The 24,013-nt window shown below is 41.0% G+C and overlaps 1 protein-coding gene across 2 annotated transcripts in view; it reads right to left on the bottom strand.

Annotated features, from left to right (window-relative positions):
* Window positions 1–24,013, bottom strand: part of KCNT2 (potassium sodium-activated channel subfamily T member 2) — a 1,782,840-nt gene that overhangs the window by 751,240 nt on the left and 1,007,587 nt on the right. The gene's annotated exons all lie outside the window — the stretch shown is intronic.

Raw genomic sequence — 24,013 nt, 5'->3', positions numbered from 1 at the left:
CCTGGTGTGACAGGTAAGTAGCGACCCCCGTCCCCAGCGATGTCACTGGTGAGATCTGCCTGTGTGGCAGCTCACTAGCGACCACTTAGCGATGTACCAGCGATCCTGACCGCATCATATCACTGGTCGGGATCGCTGGTACATCGCTAAGTGTGACAGTACCTTTAGTGTGAATTTGAATCCAGGAATTCAGTGAAAAGGAACAGTGCTAACTAGAGATAAGTGTACCAATCTGCAAAGGATCAATTTGGAATAGAATTTCCTGGTATTCACAGATTCTATCTGATTTGGACACTTTGCGATTCAAAAATAAAAATAAAAATCCAGCACCATTTCAAATACTGTTGAAGATTCATTGAGTGGACTAACAACATCAAGCATTTCCATATGAGCTATCTCATAATGATCTGCAGCAACCACATCCAATAGTCTAGCCCGGCCAATCAAGATGGATTATTACAGCCATTATAGTTTTCTCACACTTTAAACAAAGAGGAGATTGTTAACCCCTTAGAGACGGACCCAATTTGCAGCTTAATGACAAGGCCAATTTTTACAATTCTGACCTCTGTCAATTTATGAGGTTATAATTCTGGAACGCTTTAATGGATCATGCTGATTCTGAGACTGTCTTTTTGTGAAATATTATACTCAATGTTAGAGGTAAAATTTCTTTGATATGACTTGTGTTTATTTATGAAAAAAACGGAAATATGTCAAAAAATTTTACAATTTTGAAATTTTCAAGCTTTTAATTTTTATGCCCTTAAATCAGAGAGATATGTCACTCAAAATACTTAATAAATAACATTTCACTCATGTCTACTTTACATCAGCACAATTTTTGAACCACATTTTTTTTGTTAGGAAGTTATAAGGATTAAAAGTTGACCAGCAATTTCTCATTTTTACAACAAAATTTACAAATTTACAAAACCTTTTTTTTAGAGACCACATCACATTTGAAGTCACTTTGAGGGGTCAATATGGCAGAAAATACCCAAAAGTGACACCATTCTAAAAACTGCACCCCTCAAGGTGCTCAAAACCACATTCAAGAAGTTTATTAACCCTTTACATGCTTTACAGGAACTGAAGCAATGTGGAAGGAAAAAATTAACATTTAACTTTTTTTACAAATATTTTATTTCGGAACCAATTTTTTTATTTTCACAAGTGTAAAAAAAGAAAATCAACAACAAAATTTGTTGTGCAATTTCTCCTGAACACGCCAATCCCCCATATGTGGGTGTGAACCATTGCTTAGGCGCATGGCAGGGTTTGGAATGCAAGTAGTGCCGTTTGACTTTTTCAATCCAGAATTGGCTGGAATTGAGATCAGACGCCATGTCGCATTTGGAGAGCCTAAACAATGAAAACCCCCCAACAAGTGACCCCATTTTGAAAACTATACCCCTTAAGAAACTTATCTAGATGTGTGGTGAGCACTTTGAATCTCCAAGTGGTTCACAGAAGTTATAATGTAGAGCTGTGAAAATAAAAAATCATATTTTTTCGACAAAAATGATCTTTTCACCCCCAAATTTTTATTTTCACAAGGATAACAAGAGCAATAAGACCACCAAAGTTGTTGTGCAATTTGTCCTGAGTACTCCGATACCCAATATATGGGGGTAAACCACTGTTTGGGTGGACGGCACCCCATATATGCAGGTAAAACACTGTTTGGGTGCATGGAAGAGCTCGGAATGGAAGGAGCGCTGTTCGACTTTTCAGTGCAAAATTGGCTGGAATTGAGATCGGACGCCATGTCGAGTTTGGAGAGTCCCTGATGTGCCTAAACAGTGAAAAACCCCCCACAAATGACACCATTTTGGAAACTAGACTCCTTAAGGAACTTATCTATATGTGTGGTGACCAATTTGAACCCCTAAGTGCTTCACCGAAGTTTATTATGCAGAGCCATGGAAAGAAAAAAATAATTTTTTTTTCCTCAAAAATGATTTTTTAGCCCTCTGTTTTTTATTTTCACAAGGATATCAGGAGAAGTTGGATGACAAACGTTGTTGTGCAATTTGTCCTGAGCACGCTGATACCCCATATGTGGGGGGGACCACTGTTTAGGCACATGGCAGTGCTCGGAAGGGAAGGAGCGTGGTTTTGGAATGCAGACTTTGATGGAATGGTCTGCGGACATCATGTCCTAAAGTATGTGCCTAAACAGTGAAAGTCCCCAACAATTGACCCCATTTTGGAACTAGATCCCCTAAGGAGCTTATCTAGATGTGGGGTGAGCACTTTGAACCCCTAAGTGCTTCACAGAAGTTTATAATGCAGAGCCGTGAAAATAAAAAATCATTTTTTTCCACAAAAATGGTTTTTTAGCCCCCAATTTTTTATTTTCCCAAGGGTAACAGGAGAAATTAGACCCCCAAAGTTGGTGTGTATTTTGTCCTAAGTACGTTGATGCCCAATATGTTGGGGTAAACCACTGTTTGGGCACACATCGGGGCTCGGAAGGGAGCACCATTTGTCTTTTTGAACACAAAATTGGCTGGAATCAATGGTGGTGCCTTGTTGCGTTTGGAGACCCCCTGATGTGCCTAAATAGTGGAAACCCCTCAATTCTGACTCAACCCTAACCCCAACACACCCATAACCCTATTCCCAACCCTAACTCTAACCACAAACCTTACCCCGACACACCCATAACACTAATCCCAACCCTAACCATAACCCAAACCACAACCCCAACCCTATTCCCAACCCTAACCTTAACCCTAAACGCAAACCAAACCCCAACACACCCCTATTTCTAATTCCAACCCTCACCATAATTCCAACCCTAGCCCTAATTCCAAACCTAACCCTAATTCCAACCCTAACCCTAATTCCAACCCTCATTTCAACCCTAACCCTAATTCAAACCAAAATCCTAATTCCAACCCTAATCCTAATTCCCACCCTAACCTTAATTCTAACCCTAACACTAATTCCAACCCTAAGCCTAACCCTAACCCTAACTCTAATGGAAAAGTGAAAATAAATATATTTTATTTATTTCATTATTTTTCACTAACTAAGGGGGTGATAAATGGGGTTATTTACTTTTTTTTATTTTGATCAATGTGATAGGGTAAATCACAAGGATCAAACTGTACCATGAATGAAATCTTGCCAGGTATCGGTCGGCAGATCTCGGCGGGCGCACTGTGCATGCACCCACCATTTTCTTCCTGGAAGAGGATGGCAGCGCCCATGGAGGGGAAGCACGCGGGCCAAGGACCACTGGGAGGTACCGGGGATCTTGGACCATATTTCTCTCTCCTCTGATGTGCGATCACATCAGAGAGAGAAATTAAATGACACATCAGACTTTTTTTGCGGTCGCCCTTATCCCGTTAATAATTGTGATTGCAAAAGCATGGTCGGTAAAAACCAACCCGAATCATGTTCTCTGTGGCTGAGATCCAGGAGAAAATCCGACTCTGGGAGGCACTATGCATTTTTTCCACAGTGCCGTGAATTAACGGCACTGTGGTTTAAGTACCCTTCACTACCGCTGTTAAAAGGTGTATCGGCGGTCATTAAGGGGTTAAACCTCTCAGTGCTATTTATGCTACTAAACAAAAATCCTGAAACCAAGGCTTCTGTGTCAGAGAAATTATGCTTCTTGCACTGCGAGATGGGCAGGCCATATTTAATAACAAAAAATATAAACAAAACTATCTACATTATAATGTTTTTATGTTGAAAAATGTGTTTTTTTTTCTTTTTTTTGCTAACTGTCTTTACAATCATCAAATATTAGACCTATGCACACCACTTAAATACTACCATTACCATCAGGTTTTTTTGCCAGATAGGTTGAGGTCATTTAGACAGTAATATGAATGTATTTTTAGGAAAGAGCTCAAAACTGGTTCAACCCCTTAACAACTGCTGATAAGCATTAAAACGGTGGCCACAAAGGTGCCTCATTCCCTCATTGCTGTTTTAGAACACCTATAAAGGTGTAGTGCCCCCCAGAGTCGGAAAATCTCCAGAGTTTCAGCTACTGAGGTAGATGAGGTGCTGGAGAACATGATCAGAACTGTTTTTTCCAGTCTTTGATCATATGATTGCCGTTATTCAATAAATAATGGCAATCACGTTAATACAAAAATTTACCAGGTATTAAAAACATTTCTCTCTCTTCTGACATGATAAACATATCAGAGGAGAGAGAAATGATGTCCCCTAGTCTCCCCATCACCACTTCTATCCCCAGGTCCCTCCAGCTTGTCCCCTAGCCCTCCATCTCCTCTTACGGAAAAAAATGGCTCGTGCATGCACATTGCATCTGCCGAGATCTGACGACTGGCGCTTGGCAACAGCAAGGATTTTTCCTACAGGTTCCTTTTGATTACTATGATAGACCCTATCACAGTTATCAAAAGTCAATAATTAGTATATCATTCCCTCCTGTGTCATCCTCTTAAACAGATTACATTTTGCTTATTATAAAATTTGTATTTCTTTTATTCTTTGCTGTTTAGGGTTAGGGTTTGGCTTAGTGTTAGAGTTGGGCTTAGGGTTATGGGTGGACTAGGGTTAGGGTTGGACTAGGGTTAGGATTTGTGTTGTGCTAGGGTTAGAGTTTGCATTGGGATAAGGTTAGGGTTAGTGTTGAGCTAGCGTTATGGTTAGTGTTGGGGTTACATTTTTTTCAAAAGTTAAAAAAAAATAAAGACAATAAGACGACTAGTGTTGAGCTCAATTGCTCACTACTCAAGTTTAAAAGAGGTCACTCGATCATCTGTGGTCTTTGGTGCACCCCAATGCAGACTCGAGTATTGAGCACTTGTGCTCAGCACTAAGGGTAACATAGTCAATATGACGACCTAATGTTATCAAATTCTGTGTAGTACCTTTAGGTTAAAAATCCTTACTATACCCCAGGATAAAATCCTTGAGGGTGTAGTTTCCAAAATTGTGTCACTTATGGGGAATTTAAAATGTTTAGCTACATCAGGGGCTCCACAAATGTGACATGGCATCTGCCATCGATTCCAGCCATTTTTGCTTTCAAAAAGTCAATGGTGCTATTTCCATTCTGAACCCTTCCTTGTGCCCAAATAGTAGTTTTACCCCACATATGGGGTATCTGTGTACCCAGGAGAAATTTTGCAACAAATTTTGGGGTCTGTTTTTCCCATGTTACCCTTGTGAAAGCAAAATATTTGGGGCAAAAGGAAAATTTTCGTGAAAAAAAGTAAAATGTTCATCTTTTCCAACCACATTCCATTAATTCCTGTGAAACAGCTGGAGGGTGCTAACAAACTTCTCAAATGTGATTTTGAGAACTTTGAGGGGTAAAGGTTTAAGAATGGTGTAACTTTTGGGTATATTTTATCATATAGGCCCCTCAGTCACTTCAAATGTCATTTGATTCCTAGAAAAATTATTTTGTAAATTTTGTTGGAAAATTGAGAAATTGCTGATCAATTTTGAATCCTTCTGACTTCCTAACAAAAACAAAATGTTTCTAAAATTGTGCTGATGTAAAGTTGACATGTTGTAAATGTTAATTATTTTGTGCAGAATAACTATCTGATTTAAGGGCATAACAATTTAAAGTTTGAAAATTGCTATAAACAGCTACAAAAAATGCAAACATGATAAACTACTCTTGGCCTCACGAGATCCCATGCAGTAGACTTTGTCGTCATGTTTCCTATCATGATTTTACCTTTCAATAGAGTTCAAGTCTGGCATGGTTCACATGATCTATTTGACTGCTTCTAAGTTGGATGGACTCTAATAACCCCACAGTGATGTAAGTGAATTTGCTTTGTCCGTCCGTTCACTACAACGCCAAAAATTTAACTCCCATAAATATTCGATTGATGCAAAAATCTCAATATTCTTATTTTCACCCTGGAGATAGAATCTCTAACTGCAATGTCCAATTTTCTTTGATGAGAGAAAACTCCTTCCTTGGAACAAAGGAAGCCCCTGCACTTCTCCACCTCTGTGCAAGCAAACCTCAGTCTTACTGTGTTTCCTAAATGCATTCCTCTACTGTAATTACCTGGTCACTGCATGAGGTCCCTGCATCAAAAGAGGTTGAAGTGTTAGCTCTTCCTATGTTTCTAGCTTCCTCAGTAAATTAGTTTCTCTTTTCTCTTATGTTCTATGTGAGGTTGCTGCTTCACTGCTGGTATCTTATGGATTTTTAATTTTTCTCTGACATATTTGCTTTTGTTACATCTCATAGAATGGATTTTCACCTTTACCAAGCATGATTTCTACGAATAAAGACCTTTAATGTCTGAACTGCATCGGTTGAATGATGTTTTGCCACTGACCTTGATGATTTGATGTTTTTACTTGGGCTAGGTATTTTTAGACGCTTTCTAGTGTCTGTTTTCCCTATCTTTTGCACTGTTGCTACTTCAGATTATTGTTGTGATCATGTACACTATTAAGATAATTGAGAAAACGTTCATGAAACAGTTTTTAGCTTCAAACCATTGAAAGTTTTTCATGGGATTTTATAAAATCTAATTTACTAAAATCAAATCCATGTCATATTCAAAGGAACTACGATACAATGCGCTATTGTCCTTGCCCCTTCTTTAAAAATAAGAAATTGCTACTAGCCATTGCTCATACTTCTGTATTTTTCCTTTGTCATTCTCATTCTCTCATAAACTATTATGCTGAGATTATTTCTCTAGTGTTAAGTTTTGGTTGTGCCACTCTCTCAAATCTCCTAATATTTTTCATTGTTCCGTGTCTGGCATGTTTTTTCTTGAGATATTTTCACTCCTTAAAGTACACAGTTTTTGCTAATTTTAAAGACTGGAAATCCTTTGCTATTCATTTTAAAAATGTAAAATTTTGTGGGTCAGAGCTCCATTTTCAAACCTTTTTTTTCACGCAGCAGGAGAGATAAACAATACAATTCTGATTGCCTGCAGGCACCATTAGTGGGAGTTTAGGAGCTTAAGGGCCCGTTACACATTGTGATATCGCTAGCAATATCGCTGTAACATCACTGATTTTGTGACGTAGCAGCGATATTGCACGTGATATCGCTACATGTGATACTTACCTCCGACCCGCTGCCCCGCTGCCCATCGCTGGTCGCGCGAGAACTTCCTGGACCATTTCTCGTCGGGCGCTTCCTGCTGGGGCTTCCTGTGGCGACACGTGGACGCGTGGAAGCGGGCGGGAGGACGTCAGGATCGCCGCGTCTGACAGGTAAGTAGCGACCCCCGACCACTGTGATGTCGCTGGTGAGATCTACCTGTGTGGCAGCTCACTAGCGACCACTTAGCGATGCACCAGCGCTCCGTATCGTTGTCGGGATCGCTGGTGCATCGCTAAGTGTAACGGTACCCTGAGAGTTGAAAGATTTATTATTGAACCAACTAACTCATCTTTCTGTACACTTCCCCTCAAGAACAGAAAAATACTCCAAAAGATCTTTATTCTATTATAGAAATATTTATTAAAAAATGGTATTGAATCAATGAAAGCATAAGAAGAAAAAACCAAAGATATAAGAGGAACTAATATCGTAAATAATTGTGACAACTCGCATAACATAAAAACACTGCGAAATTAATTGCCAGCCGCTAAAGTTGAATAACATAAGAGGGGTGATGTATGGGTCATATTTAACTTGTTTTCTTTCATGACTGAGGGAGTCAACCAATAATAAACATTGATCATTTTAAATGTTTCTATATTTAATGAGCATAATCTTTTCTCGAAGCTATCAATTGTATACAATATAGAAGGATTTATATATTGATATAGTACTAGTATATTAAGAAAGTTTATGCCTTACATTCATGTAGTATAATAATTATCAGGCATTCCAAGTGAATTCTTATCTAGACCCCAGGTACTAACTTGGCACAATACAATGAGAAAAAAATATTCTTTTTCCATTGTTGCACTGACCTCATTGACCCATTTATTGCATTGATACTTTTGATGGACATGTTTGGCATTTCATCACAAAATGATGAAAGCTTTCTTATTTTTGGGATTACATTGGTGTTGTGTCTCTATTTTCTTTTTTAACATTACAAGATAGAAAGTCATAAGTTCATTGCCTGTGGTTTTATAGAGCACCGATAAAAGACTTGATCATAGATGTGTTCATATTTGGATTAGAACTCACCACCTCTTAGATGAATGGTAAAAGTCAATATACATCTTTAAACCAGCCTTGCCAGATGACTTAAGCCCCCTTTACATTTAGCGATGCACCAGCGATCCCTACCACGATATGACCCGGTCAGGATCGCTGCAGCAATGCAGTGACGCAGCAGCGGTCGTTACTTACCTTTCAGACGAGGTGATGATGACGTCTTCCAGCCCGCGTCCACGCATCGCTCGTCGGCGCCAGCAGGAAGCAGCCGACGAGAAATGGACGTGGACGATCTCGTGCGATCAGCGATAACCAGCGGGGGAGCCGGTCGGAGGTAAGTATCACATGCAGCGATATCGCTAGCAATATCGCTGCTGCGTCACAAAATCGGTGACGCTTTAACGATATTCCTAGCGATATCACTATGTTTAATACCCCCTTAACAATAAGAAGCCAAATACTTAATTTGCAAACGTGTTTTGGGGTCTTTGCCATTCCTTAGTGCAAAGTAAGAGACCTGAATTGGCTGAGTGAGAGGCCTCTGGCATGTCATCCAAGGAGTAACATGTCTCCTTGTGGAGAGTTCCAAGCCAGTGTAAGGAGACTTATAAGCCATACAATGCTTCTCTGGGAATTTTATATGCAAATAACCACTGTAGACAGAACATTTTTCAAGTGGACTAGGGCCATTTTCTTTCTTCCTAAGTGGGCACATTTTCATTTTTTTCATACATGCGCTTTTAGCGGCTCAAATTTTTTTTCTCCTTCGGATATTGAAATAATTTTTGCTTCTTTTTTATAGTCCTATTTTGCTGATATCGGAGAAATGTAATCAAAAATATGAAAGACGTGTTTATTTTTTATATTTTTTATGTTTTTGCGACCACAAAGGACTGCTAGAAACATTCCAAATTTTGTTTCTCTTTTCCGAAGAAATTTTTTTATATACTGAACATATTTTTTTTATGGGAGAGGTGCTAGAAACAAGTATTCAGAGTAGTGTTGTCTCTCTTTTTCTGTTTAGTTTTATTTATTTTTTCTGTTATAAATTATTTTTTCCTTTATTTCACACACTCTTTACCCCCATAATGTCTTGAGTTTCCTAAGCCCAAACAGCATGATTACTTGGTTGAGATGAGATGTTATTACTGCTTCCTATACTACATACACAGGGCTTATTTAGCCCTGTGTAGACAGTGATCAGGAAGGCAGAAATTGTAATTAACCCTCTCAACCTTTTCTATGCAAAGTATGGCTGTGTCGGTTCTCCAATGTAGCAAACGAACAATATCTGGCAAGCAGCTTGTTCTGCACTGATGCTTTAGAACATAAAAGCAGATTAAAGTGTGAACTACCTAGGTGTTTAAAGTCTATGGACAATCTGGAAGTAGGTGACATGTCATTAGTGTAAACTGATTAAATTAAAATGTATATTTTTCATTTGATTTTGTGTCTTCATATGGCAAAAGGACAGAAATATTACTAAAGTCCTTTTGGTAATTTACAAGTATTAAATTTACAATATCTGGAGTGGAATGAGACAGAACATTGCTATCAGTGTTAAGCTAACAAGTTGCATGATGTCTATAGCCAACCAAAAACAAGGAAAAGCTGAGGTTAATTAGTCTTATCTGGTCTTAGGAAATAATATCCTAAAATAAAATACAGTTCAGCTTTTGACTAGTCATATGAAGCATTATATCCCATTTATTAAGGATTACCAACTACCGTATCCTCTATGCTATGGCTTTGGTCTGTGCCAATCAAAACAATATGACATTGAAGGAGAGCTGATATAAGCCACTTGACTACTTGTCAGTTTCCATACACGTCTGCATAAAAAAAAAATCATAACATTCTATCTCAGTCTGCACATTGCTTAGGGAAAAATATTTCCATAAACACAGTATAAACCATTTCCGACAGGACGATCTTCCATTTTTACACCTTCGTTTTCCCTTCTCTGTATTCCAAGAGCCATGACCTTTTTATTTTCCCATGTGAGGGCTTGTTTTTTTGTGAGAAGAGTTGTAATTTTGAATAACACATATTTATTTCCAATTTAATGTACTGGAAAAAGCGGAAAAAAAATCCAAGTGCGATAAAAATTGCAAACAAAAATTTCAATTTCTCAGTTTTTTTTTTTTTGGGGGGGGAGGTTGTTTATACAGGGTTCACTGTGCTCTAGAAATGATTTGGGCATATGATTCTCCAGTTCATTGTAATTCCAATGATGCCAAACTTGTATAGGTTATTTTTTATTTAAAAGGTGAAAACTTGAGAAATATTTAAAAAACAAAACAAAACAAAAAACAATAAAAACATTTTGTCAATGTACAGGACTGTGTCAGGGCTATTTAATTGTATGGAGGTTGCTGTGGGATCCATCATTTTGTGTGAAGGACTATGTGAGGGCCACAATACAGTTTGGAGGGTTGTGTGGGATACTGTTGTGAATTCCCTTGCTCGGAGTTCTGAGCCGAAGCTCCCTCTGCTCCCTCTGGTGGTTACTGAAAGTAGTGGATCTGGCCAGGTTGATGGAGGTTCCCCACCTGATGATGATAATTAGGAACCTGGGATTGCTGGCTGGGAGCATATAATTGAGCTGGCTGCTCTTGGGATGCTGGTGATTTCCTTCGTGTGCATTTGGAGCTCTTTTGTCCCCTGCCTGATCTGCATGGTTCAGCTAAGTGATTCTTTTTCTAATCCTTTGTATCTAATCTGGTTGTGTCTTTTTTTGCTTTCTATTTTGCTGCTAGGGTTCAGCGTGCTCCCTGATTGGGGCAGCGCTGGGCCCTGCTTCATATGTTGCAGCTTGTTCAGTCCCCTGTTATGTTAGTATCTTTTTGCTTTGCTGCCAGTTTATACCAGAGTGCTGATCTAGCGGGGGTGAGGTCGTGCGACCTCAGGTTTTTTGTATATCAGAAGTGTTGGACTTTTTTAGGGTTTTGTGCATGATTGCAGACAGTATCTCTTCTGTCCTGTCCTGTCAAGACAGCTTTGACCCCACCGTTTGCTCAGTCTGTTCTCTTCCTGTGTTTGTGTCTCATCTTGTTTCACTGACAATATATGTTTGGGGGCTGTCTATTCCTTTGGGGGTCTGCTCCGGGGCAGTTTAGATTTCACTTTTCTGTCTTTAGGTTTAGTTAGTTCTCCAGCTGTAACGAAGCGTCTAGGGCATTGTAGGAACGCTCCATGGCTACTGCTAGTTGTGTTGATAGGATCAGGGGTCTCCAATCTGCTCAGTTACCAACCTCTTTGGTCTTCTGGTGGCTTAGCCTGTTCCTGCCATCCTCCTCGGTGACCCATTCATAACAGGATCCATCATACTGTTTGGAGGGCTTTGTGAAGGATGTTATTCTGTATAAAGGGCCATTATACTATATTGAGAGCCATAATCTTGTGTGTATGGGCTATCATATTGAGTGGAGGGCTGTGAGGTCCTCATACTCTGGGGAAGACTAAGTCAAGGCTATCATATTGTGTATTGGGAACCAAATATTTTGGGTTGGGGTCACTGTGGGTCATCATACTATGATGGTATAATACTTTGCAGAGGGAGTACTGTAGTGTCAACATACTGTGCATGAGGAGGGTACTATGGAGGAATTCACTGTGGGGGTGTAATACTTTTTTAGAAGAGCACTTTTGTTGGTATATATGTGTTGTTGGTATATATGTGTATGCATACAATGAACGAGATAATTTTTTGATCCCTTGCTGAATTTGTAAGTATTCCCACTGACAAAGACATTAATAATCGTCATCCGGTAATCACTGATCATAAAAACCTGCTATATTTAGAATCTGCTAAGCGTCTAATGCCTAGACAGGCAAGGAGGTCTTTATTCTTCACCAAATTCAACATTTTCTCGATGTGTAGGTTGGGGACTAATAATGTTAAGGCGGATGCATTATCCCAATGTTTTCTTGGTGGTGGAGATAATTGTGAGCCAGTTACTATACTACACAAAGGAGTATTTATTGCTGCTATTAGTTCTGACCTAGAAAAAGAGGTTGTAGAGGATTAGACTTTTACCCATTTTTCTGTATTCATATACTATTACAGTGGGGGAAATATGTATTTGATCCCTTTGTGATTTTGTAAATTTGCCCACTGGCAAAGACATGAACAGTGTATCATTTTAAGGGTAGGTTAATTTTAGCATTGAAAGATAGAATATAAAAAATAAAATCCAGAAAACCACATTGTATAAATTATATAAATTTATTTTCATTTTGCAGTGAGAGATAAGTATTTCATCCCCTACCAACCATTAAGTGTTTTGGCTCCTACAGACAAGTTAGACCCTCCTAAATCAACTCGTTACCTGCATTAAAGACAGTTGTCTTACATATTGACGTTTAGAAAAGACTCCTATCCACAGACTCAATTAATCAGTCAGACTCTGACCTCTACAACATGGGCAAGGCCAATGAGCTTTCTAAGGATGTCAGGTTCAAGATCATAGACCTGCACAAAGCTGGAATGGCTGCAAAACCATAAGTAAGACGCTGGGTGAGAAGGAGACAACTGTTGGTGCATAAGTAAGAAAATGGAGGAAATGCAAAATCGACATCGATCTGGGGCACCATGCAAAATCTCACCTCAAGGGCTATAATTGATGAGGAAAGTGACAGATCAACCTAAAACTACACGGGGGGAACTTGTTAATAATCTCAAGGCAGCTGGGATTACAGTCACCAAGAAAACCATTGGCAACACATTACGCTGCAAAGGTTTAAAATCCTGCAGTGCCCACAAGGTCCTCCTGCTCAAGAAGGAACATGTGCAGGCCCATCTGAAGTTAGCCAATGACCACCTGGATGATTCTGTGAGTGATTGGGAGAAGGTGCTGTGGTCAGATGAGACAAAAATTGAGCTCTTTGGTATTAACTCAACTTTCAGTGTTTGGAGGAAGAGAAATGCTGCCTATGACCCACACAACACTGTCCCCACTGTCAAGCATGGCGATGGAAGCATTATGTTTTAGGGGTGCTTCTCTGCTAGGGGCACAGGACTAGTTTACCGCATCAATGGGAGAATGGATGGAGCCATGTACTGTAAAATCCTGAGTGAAAACCTCCTTCCCTCCTCCAGGACATTAAAAATGGGTTATGGCTGGGTCTTTCAGCAAGACAATGACCCAAAACATACAGCCAAGGCAACAAAGGAGTGGCTCAAAAAGAAGAACATTAAGGTCATGGAGTGGCCTAGCCAGTCTCTAGACCTTAATCCCATAGAAAACTTATGGAGAGAGTTGAAACTCCGAGTTGCCAAGGGACAGCCTCAAAATCTTCATGATTTAGAGGTGATCTGCAAAGTGGAGTGTACCAAAATTCCTCCTGACATGTTCCCAAACCTCATCATCAATTACAAAAAACGTCTGACTGCTATGCTTGCCAACAAGGGTTTTGCCACCAAGTATTAATTCTTGCTTGCAGGTATTGACTGGGACTGAAATTCAGCCCTGGAATTTGAAATCACACAGGCCCATGCTGTCACTGTCTCCAAGCACCATTGGATATATTACTAATATAACCCTGGATGGAGGAAAGCATGATTTACTACAAGACCAATAATGATACCTATGGCCTGCTGGGATAAGTGATGAAGTCAGCGACTTTGTGCTTCGTCACAACTCTCAACAGTATGGGTGTCTTGAGAACACAAATTCAGTTAACAACAAAGCAGACAAGTTGGCCCATGACCAGACAGGCCCTTCTGGCATTTGCCAGAATTGCCAGATGGCCAGTCTGGCCCTGCTTGTTTGCCAGAGGGATCAAATACTTATTTTTCACTTCAAAATAAATTTATTTATTTTATACAATATGATTTTCTGGATATTATTTTTGATATTCTATCTCTCAATGTTAAAATTAACCTACCCTTAAAATTATAGACTGCTCATGTCTTTATCAGTGAGCAGACTTACAAAATCAGCAAGGGATCAAATAATTATTTCCTTCACTGTATACAGTTGTGCTCAAAAGTTTATATACCCCGGCAGAATTTTTGCTTTCTTTGCCATTTTTCAGAGAATATGAATGATAACACCAAAACTTTTTTTCATGGTTCGTGGTTGAGTGAAGCCTGTTATTGTCAAACAACTGTGGTTTCCCTTTTTAAATCACAATGCTAACTCAAAACATCCAAATGACCCTGATCAAAAGTTTAAATACCCTATTTATTAATACCATGTATTGCCCCCTCTAACATCAATGACAGCTTGAAGTCTTTTGTGGTAGTTGTCAATGAGGTTCTTTATTTTCGCAGATGGTAAAGCCACCCACTCTTCTTGGCAAAAAGTCTCCAGTTCCTGTAAATTCCTTGGCTGTCTAGCATGAACTGCACGCTTGAGATCTTCCCAGATTGTGTCTATGATATTGAGGTCAGGAGACTGAGATGACCACTCCAGAACCTTCACTTTGTTCTGCTGTAGGCAATGACAGGTTGACTTGGCCTTGTGTTTTGGATATTTGTCATTGGAAGGTCCAAGTATGTCTCATGCGCAGCTTCCGTACTGATGCCCATGTCCAGTATGTCCAGTATTTGCTGATAACGTGCTGCATTCATCTTTCCTTCAACTTTGACCAAGTTTCCTGTGTTTCTGTAGCTCACACATTGCCAAAATATCAGCGATCCACCTCAATGCTTTACAGTATGAATGGTGTTCCTTTCATCATAGGCCTTTGCTCACCTCTCATATGTAATGTTTATGGTTGTGGCCAAAAAGATAAATTTTGGTCTCATCACTCTAAATTACCTTGTTCCAGAAGTTTTGAGGCTGTTTTGCATATTATAGGCAAGATAATTTGTGTCATTTGGCAGGAATGGCTTTCTTCTGGCAACTCGAACATACAGCCCATTTTTCTTCAAGTGCCTCCTTATGATGCATCTTGAAACAGCCACATTGCTAGTTTTCAGAGAGTCCTGTATTTCAGCTGATGTTATTTGTGGGTTTTTCTTTGCATCCTGAACAATTTTCCTGGCAGTTGTGGATGACATTTTTGTTGGTCTACCTGATCGTAGTTTTGTTTTTACAGAGCCTCTGATTTTTCATTTGTTAATCACAGTTTGAATGCTGTGCTGACTGGCATTATCAATTCCTTGGATATCTTTTTGTATCCCTTTCCTGTTTTATACAGTTCAACTACCGTTTCCCGTAGATCCATTGATAATTCTTTTGCTTTCCCCGTGACTCACAATCCAGAGACGTCAGTGGCTGGATGAAAGATGCAAGAGTCTGGCTGGATCTCAGAAACTCACTCAGCTTTTATGCACACACTGATTACAATCAAACACATCACAGGTGAGGATGTTACCTTTATTAGCCATTCAAACCCATTTGTGTCAACTTCTGTGCATGTTATTAGGCCCAAACCACCAGGGTATGTAAACTTTTGATCAGGAGCATTTTGATGTTTTGGGTTGCCATTATGATTTAAAAAGAGAAAACACATTAATTTGACAATAAATTGCTTCACCCAACCACTAACCATGAGTGGAGAAAAAGTTTTGGTGTTATCATTCATATTCTCGGAAAAAAGGCCAAGAATGCAAAAATTCTGCCGGGGTATGTAAACTTTTGAGCACAACTGTGTATATACTGGAGGTTTTGCCAAATTAGAACTTCTGCTGTTATAGTGCTCCATAATTTCAATGTATGTCCCTGCCGCCCCTTTTCCCCTCCCCAGTATGATGGCCCTTCAAAGACGCTCCACACACAATATAATGGCCGCCTTCATCCTCCATATGGTATGATGGCCCACCAGAACTGCCCACACACAATATGATAACCACCATGCAAGCACCATATCCTCTACAGCCTCCCACAAACAGTATGATGATATACAAAACCCCAAAATAAAAACTACTCAGCTCTGTACACCAGATATGTTGTTGCATCTGTGCAGCGTGTGGACTGAGGCTTCATTCAACAGGCACAATCTAGAGAGACTCACATGCGAAGTCTGATTGGTTGAAGAAGCCAACAGCTTTAATCCATCATTGCATTCAACTGCATCTATATCCTGAGGGTGAAAATACCATTGAATTTGTCATGCCGAGCCAGGAGGGTTTTTTAGGGGGAGGGGTGCAGTGCCATTTGAGTTCCATTCTGTGGGTAAAAATTTTATTATATAAATCATAGCTGCAAGCAGTGAATTACGGCTAATTGTGGCAGAACACAAGGCCACTATGGGGCCTGCGAGTTGGAGGGTTGTAGAGGAATCATAATATGTGAGGCCTTCATACTGTCTGAGGGCTGTAGGGAAATCATCCTGTGTGGAGCGAATATAGGAGCATCATATTGTATTAGGGCTTTGGGAACATCATACTGTGAGGGTCTTTTGTGGGGCCATCATATTGTGTCAGAAGAGCATGCTCAGTGATGGGTTGTAGGGATATCATACTGTGGGGAAGAGGGGCTCATGGTAGGTGATCCATATTGTATGGTGGGTCACTCTTAGCCTCATAATGTGCATATGGGACTGAGCATCATTCTGTACTGGAATGCTGTGCAAGAATTGTACTGTATTGGAGGTACTGTAAGGGCAAAATACTGTGTGGAGGGCACTGTGGGGACATCATACTTTGTAAGGAGCAGTAAAGGAGCATAATATTGTATTAGGGCACTGTGGAGACATTATACTGTGATGAGAGAACTATGGGGGCATTATACTGTGTTTTGGGGGCACTGTGTCAACATCATACTGTGTTGAGAGCACAGTGAGTGCATAATACACCATCACTATAAAGGTATCAGAAACTGTGTTGGATACATTTTATTTTTTGGGGGTATCATACTTTATAGTGGCCATGAAAGGGATATCATAGTGAATGAGAATACTAACGTGCTTCCATTAGGGCAAAATTATTTTTTTACGTATTAGAATCTACTCTCTGAATGCTCCTGGCTACAAGAATAGAATTAATTGATTGAGAATCTCTAGTAATTTATTACAAGGCACTGAGTGTACATTTTCTATATATTTTTGGACTGTTGGGCGATCATTTATTTCTCCTGCTTCTGCTAAATTTTCAAAGGTTTATTTCTTTTATATCCAAGAAAGTCATTTGTGACAAGCTTTAGATTTTTACTAAGGTGCCTGAGCAAAGTAGATCCGAAAATCTAAAGCTTGTCTTTTTTCATTTTTGCAATCTAATTGACAGCAAAACAAGTGTCATTTTGTTGGGGAATAAATGTAAAGTCTCACATCACTTGAAGCACAACTTTTATAGTGTTGTCAACTTACATTCTCAGATGAATCAGAGTGATCTATAACACTTAGGATTTGGTCATAGATAAAAAAGAAATTTGGTTTGTAGCTATTGTAAAAGTAAATTAGAGTGATAGTTTACAACAGAAAAGTAATTCTGTATTGCCATGGGGTTACACAGTCTGTGTAATTAAAGTACCAAGCTAAAAACATAGACTTCAGGAGATAAGTAGCCAGAGGCAGTAGAATTGTTCCATGCAGTGTTTTTCTGGAGCCGTTGGATTAAAAAGAAAAATAGCAGTTTTTATTGATCTTGACATGAATTCTGTCCTATATGTGAGAGTGGCAAAAACTACAGGGAATGTGAAAAAACATAAAATAATTATGTATTTTTACTCTGAATATCTACTGTGGTGTAGTGACCACTGTGTCCGCTAGGGGGCGCTGTGTGGGTGTCCCAGGACAGGCGTATAAGCATTTCCAGTGTCCTGATAGGAGTAGGATGCTGAATGATCGTAATGTATCTCAATGTGGGTGGCCTCGGGATGAAGGCTTGATTATGTGCTGATCAGCAGAGCTGATCTTTCATGCCAATGGGTTAGGGAGAGCTACCTACAAATCCACCCAGGGGTGTGTCTGAAAATGCTGGTAGTAAAAGATTATGTGAATGTGAAGGACCTGTGATGAGGTCATAGCCATGTGACCCGGTGGGCGTGGCTACGGACCACATAAGGTGGCCAGAGTAGGTCACATGAGTGAATGCTTGGACCCGGTTGGTCCGTTGTGGAAGGTCCCGCTGGGAGATGGGGCTTCCTGCCTGACAGCACGTGAATGCTGTGAGTAATGGCTGCAAGCGTCTGACAGTTCCCAGGGAGAGGGAATGAACGTCTGCAGTGAGCTGAAGCAGCCATGAGGTAACCCTGATGGGGTGAGATATCTGTGAGGCTGAAGAGCCTGAGTACTGGACATTGCGTAACCTGTGTGACCACAGGGATAACAGAGGGAAGCTCTGTCATGAATGTTATGCTATGGATATAGTAACATAGTAACATAGTTTTGAAGGCTGAAGGAAGACCTTATGTCCATCTAGTTCAGCCTATTTTAGTGCAGCTGTTCAGCATTGTTGATCCTGGGGAAGGCAAAAAACCCACAGAGTAGAAGCCAATTTTCTCCATAGGGAAAAAAATTCCTTCCCCTAAGCTGGGTCAACCATCTACCTATAATATTCTGTTATTCGTAACCTTCTATACTGTTACTCACAAGAAAAGCATCCATTCCTTTCTTAAATTCATTCAGTGAGTTGTCCATCACCACTTCCTCAGGAAGAGAATTCAAGAGCCTCACTGCTCTTACCGTGAAGAACCCTCTTCTATGCTGGTGCAGAAATTGTCTTTCCTCCAAACGAAGAGAATGCCCCCTTGTTCTTGTCACAGTCCTTGGTACAAACAGTTCATTGGAGAGATCTCTGTGAACTTTATGTTGCTGCTGTGGGTTTATGATGCATGAATTAACCGCATGGATTGTTATTGTTTTATGGAAAACCCCATGCTGGACGTGATTATTTGGCTGCCAAGCGAGTGTCCCCAACCTTGAATGACAGCGCTACCTTACACTACATAGTCTTTATTCATACAAGTATATTTTCTCGCTCTGCTAAAAGAAATATATCCTTAATTATTATTATTTATTTATATAGCACCATTAATTCCATGGTGCTGTACATGAGACGGGGTTACATCAAAATACAAATATCACTTACAGTAAACAAACTAACAATGACAGACTGGTACAGAGGGAAGAGGACCCTGCCCTTGCGGGCTAACATTCTACAGGATTATGGGGAAGGAGACAGTTGGTCGGGGGTTGCAGGAGCTCCAATGGTGTTGAGATGGACATGTGTTCAACTCAAGTTGTAAGTTTTTTTGAAGAGATGGGCTTTCAGGTTCCTTTTGAAGGATCCAAATGTGATGGATAACCTGATGTGTTGGGGCACAGAATTCCAGAGGATGGGGGATATTCGGGAGAAATCTTGGAGGCGATTGGATGAGGAGCGAATAAGCGTGGAGGAGAGAAGGAGGTCTTGGAATGACCGGAGATTATGTGAGGGAAAATATTGAGAGACTAGTTCGGAAATATATGGAGGAGAAGGGTTAAGGACGGCTTTGTAGGTCAGTGTTAGCAGTTTAAACTGGCTACTCAGGGAAATTGGGAGCCAGTGAAGGGATTTGCAAAGAAAGGAAGCAGGAGTGAAGCGAGGAGAGAGATTAATTAGTTGGGCTGCAGAGTTAATGATGGACTGGAGGGGTGCGAGCGTGTTAGAAGATAGGCCACAGAGGAGGATGTTGCAGTAGTTGAGGTGGGAGATGATTAGGGCATGCACAAGCATTTTGGTAGAATGAGGGTTGAGGAAAGGACAGATTCTGGAAATATTTTTGAGCTGGAGGCGACAGGAGGTGGCTAGAGCTTGGATGTGCTGTTTGAGGGACAGGGCAGAGTCAAGGTTTACTCTGAGGCAGCTGATTACAGGGAAAGGGAAAAGTGTGAATTCATTAATTGTGATAGACAGATCAGGTAGGGAAGGTATGCGAGATGGAGGAAAGATAATTAGTTCAGATTTGTTCACATGGAGTTTGAGGAAGTGAGAAAAGAAGGAGGCTATGGCTGATAGACACTCTGGGATTCTGGACAGAGAGGTGACATCTGGGCCAGTGAGGTAGATCCTAGTGTCACCAGAATATAGATGGTACTGGAAGCCATAGGACTTTGAGTTGTCCCAGTCCAAGGGTATAGATTGAGAAGAGAAGGGGTCCTAGGACAGAGCCTTGAGGGACACCAACAGACAGGGAGCAAGATGAAGAGGTAGTATTGGAGAAGGAAATGCTAAATGTGCGGTTGTTAAGGTATGAGGAGATCCAGGATAGGGCAAGGTCTTTGACACCAAAGAAAGAGAGGATCTGTAGTAGGAGGCAGTGGTCAACTGTGTCGAAGGCAGAGGACAGGTCTAGAAGGAGGAGTATAGAGAATTGTCTGTTAGCTTTGGCTGTAAGTGAGTCGTTAATAAGTTTGGTCAGGGCATTGTCAGTGGAATGGTGAGGATGGAGGTCAGATTGTAGGTTGTCGAAAAGCGAGTTAGATGCAAAGTGAGAGGAAAGTTCAGCGTGGACATGCTGCTCAAGGACTTTGGAGGCAAATGGGAGCAAAGATATGGGGCGATAGCTGGACATAGCGCTCGGGTCAAGGGATGGCTTTTTGAGGATAAGTGTGATTGTGGCATGTTTGAAAACAGAGGGGAAGGTACCAGAAGTTAGTGATAGGTTGATGAGATTGGTTAGGGATGAGATTAATGTAGTGGTGAGGGTTGGGAGGTGGGATGGGGTCAAGTGCACAAGTGGTGAGGTGTGGTTTGGAGAGAAGATGAACAAGCTCTCCTGCAGTGATTTTGGAGAAGTTATGGGTTTAGGGCATTAGTCTGGCATACAAAGGGATTGTGGTGGTCGGACAACAAAGACTTGCCTTGTTTGGTCTATCTTATTTTTGAAGTGCGTGGCAAAATCCTCAGCAGATATTAGGGAAGTTGGAGGGGGCAGTGGTGGGCGAAGGAGGGAGTCAAAAGTGTTGAACAACTGTTGAACAAATAAATACTAACATACAGTTGCTAGGGATAGGGATGGTACTTAGAAGTGTTTGATTTAACTTTGATAATATTGCCGGGCAGACAGTTATTCCTTTTATTTCTGTTTCTGGCTTGATCAGTGTTTTCAGCTAATGAACAGTGTTAAATGTAACATGCTTCACTTAGAAGAGTCCTCAGTGATGAGCTTAGCACAGGGTATCCCTCTGTAGGGATAACCAGCAATGATCTATATCTAAGAAAGCAGCAGAATCCTAGTAAAATAGGTGAAAAGTTTATTTAATTAAATATGTTGGAGTCTACTTAAAGGGAACCTAGCCTAATTCTGTGAGGATGAAATTAACTTTATTCCCCCCGGCAGCATTCGGTTCAATCATGGGGGTGACGCCAGTGCTGGTTCAGTCATCGTTCTGAGAATGCAGAGTGGCTGCTATAACTGCGTCCCCGGCCCTGACTGACAGGTGACCCCAATGCAGAGGTAATGTCAATCAAGGTTGGAGGAGTGGCTACAGCCGCCACTCTGTATTCTCAGAACAGTGACTGAACCAGAGCTGGCGCCGCCCCATGACCAAAACCGAATGCTGCTGGGGAGAATAAAGTCCATTTTCTCCTTGCAGCATTTCGCTACGTGCAGGTGTCGGGCAGATTATTAACTCCATGCTTGCTGGTTAATAGCATTTTTCTGGTGGTTTCCTTTAAAAGACCAACTGCATATCCCCTAGTAATTAGTATGGGAATCAAGTTAAAAGTGTTAAATTTTCCTGCATGGTCAATATATATGAAAACAAGTGTTTTTCAGTATAAATGAAATTAATATGCTCTTATCATGTCCATTTCCCTTAATTCAGAAGTAATAATTATATTATGCTAATTCATAGAAAAAATATCACACAATGGTTCTCTCAATATAGGTATACTGTACATAAAGAGATCATTGGCTAATTTACCAGTGCTTCTCACTAAATTAGAATCTCACTAAATTAGAATATCAAAAAAGTTAATTTATTTCAGTTGTTCAATACAAACAGTGAAACTCATATATTATATAGAGTCATTACAAACAGAGTGATCTATTTCAAGTGTTTATTTCTGTTAATGTTGATGATTATGGCTTACAGCCAATGAAAACCCAAAAGTCATTAACTCAGTAAATTAGAATACTATCTATCCAGCAAATGCAAGATGGTGTTCCACCTTGTTGGTAAGTCAGATATCAGCCAGAGAGCAGGAAGGCAGAAGTGACGCTGCAGCGCAGACGGGCTAGTAGCAGCAGTGTGAGAACCCCTGCACTTTCAGCAGCGCAACATGGCACACACATCCCACAACTGAGGCTCAGTCATGGGTGATTGTTCTGTAGAGCGACTCATCCATGCGTGCTGCAGCTGAAAATCTACAATTGCCTGCTGGCTGCTCACACAGCCTCTCCAACATATGTGGGTACATTGCATATGAGGCAGTGAACAGGAAAAAAGAAGTGATGCTACAATGCAGAGAAGTGACCAGCAGCAGAATGAAAATGCTGAAAGTGTGCACACACTGATATACAGAAAGACAAAGTGTACTTCCAAAAAATATGATAAAAAATTCAATATTTTTTTATGAATATCATCACATAAATATACAAATACAAGGACAAGGAGTACATGAAAAAGAGGGATAGGAGCAAGCAATTGAATATGCAAATCCGGGCCTTACATAACATGTATAAAGAGGTGGAGAGTGGCAGGACTAATCCATCTAAACCAAATACATCATGACTGCAGCAAATAAGTACAAAAAGCAATCTGTAAACAAGTCATTTAGTGTCATGGTTTATTGAGAGTTCAGGGTAGGTGGGGTATGAGTTAATATGGAGAGCCTCCCTTTGGATCTTGGGAGGGTTCTTATAGCATCAGGGGAGAGCCGTCCCCTGTCGTTTATACTCCTAGTTGACTGTGCCTGACCCTGTTCGGATTGTGCTTCTCGCCTGTCCCAGTATGCTTGTTTGGTGTTTGATCCGGTTTGGCCACAGTTATCGTCTCTTGGATTCTGATTCTGTACCTTTATGCCCGCTCTGTGTATGACCCCTGGCATTGTATTGACCTCTCTGTGATCACCCCTCTGGTACCATTGCTGCCGTTCTGTGTATGACCCCTTGCTACGTTTGACCCTTCTCTGGATATCTGTTTTTGTACTGTACTGCCTGCCCCGTGTATGTCCCTTGGCTCGTCTGACTATTGCTATTTTCTGTACGCCGCTTCTTTACCAACACTGTTACCGGCGCTGCTGTAGCCCGGCGGTAAGCACCGCCCATCATTCTGACGCGCGGCCACGTGGTAACAGGTCCTGCGGGCATCGAGCACTTCACTATCGCTCCGCCACTCCCGCGGGTCCTGGAGCAAGAGTTCCCTCACCAACGCTGCGCTCCTGCTTGGCAACATTGTGGGTAAGAAGCCGCTCTATACTTGCTATTAGGCTCTGGGGCCGCTGAGTGTACCTGTCAGTTATGCTGTCTAACTGTTGTCCCTCTGAGCGTGACATTATAAACAACCGCTACAGTTCTCTTCCCCTCCCCCTGAAGGAAAGGTGTGCGAGTGTGGGAGGTACAGCTGGTGTCATGGACCCCATGCAAGCACTGTCAGACCAGGTGAATCAGTTGTCGCAGATGTTCCAGAAACTAAACGTGGAACAGCGATCTATGGCCCACACCCAGCAACAGCTGGTAAATACTGCACAAGGGGCTCTTGGTCCCGAGAACAGGAACGTGTCTCTTGCTTCTCCAGAGTCTCTGGTTAAACTGCCGGACTCTTTTTCTGGAGACAAAAGGGAGTACAGGGCTTTCAGGGAAGGATGCAAACTGTTCTTTTCCCTGATGTCCCGTTCTTCTGGGGGAGAATTTCAAAGGGTGGGGGTGATTATTTCCCTACTTAGGGGTGCCCCACAGGCCTGGGCGTTTTCTCCAGCCCCTAGAGCCCCAGAACGTATGACGGTGGATGCGTTTTTTGAGGCCTTGGGCAGCATTTATGACGAACCCGACAGGGTTCGCCTGGCTGAGGACATGGTGATGAGTA

Source organism: Dendrobates tinctorius, unplaced genomic scaffold (assembly GCF_039654945.1).
Source record: "Dendrobates tinctorius isolate UK_male_01 unplaced genomic scaffold, ASM3965494v1 ptg000074l, whole genome shotgun sequence".
Taxonomy (NCBI): domain Eukaryota; kingdom Metazoa; phylum Chordata; class Amphibia; order Anura; family Dendrobatidae; genus Dendrobates; species Dendrobates tinctorius.
Note: the sequence above shows the minus strand (reverse complement) of the source record. Positions and strands in the feature narration are given on the sequence as shown.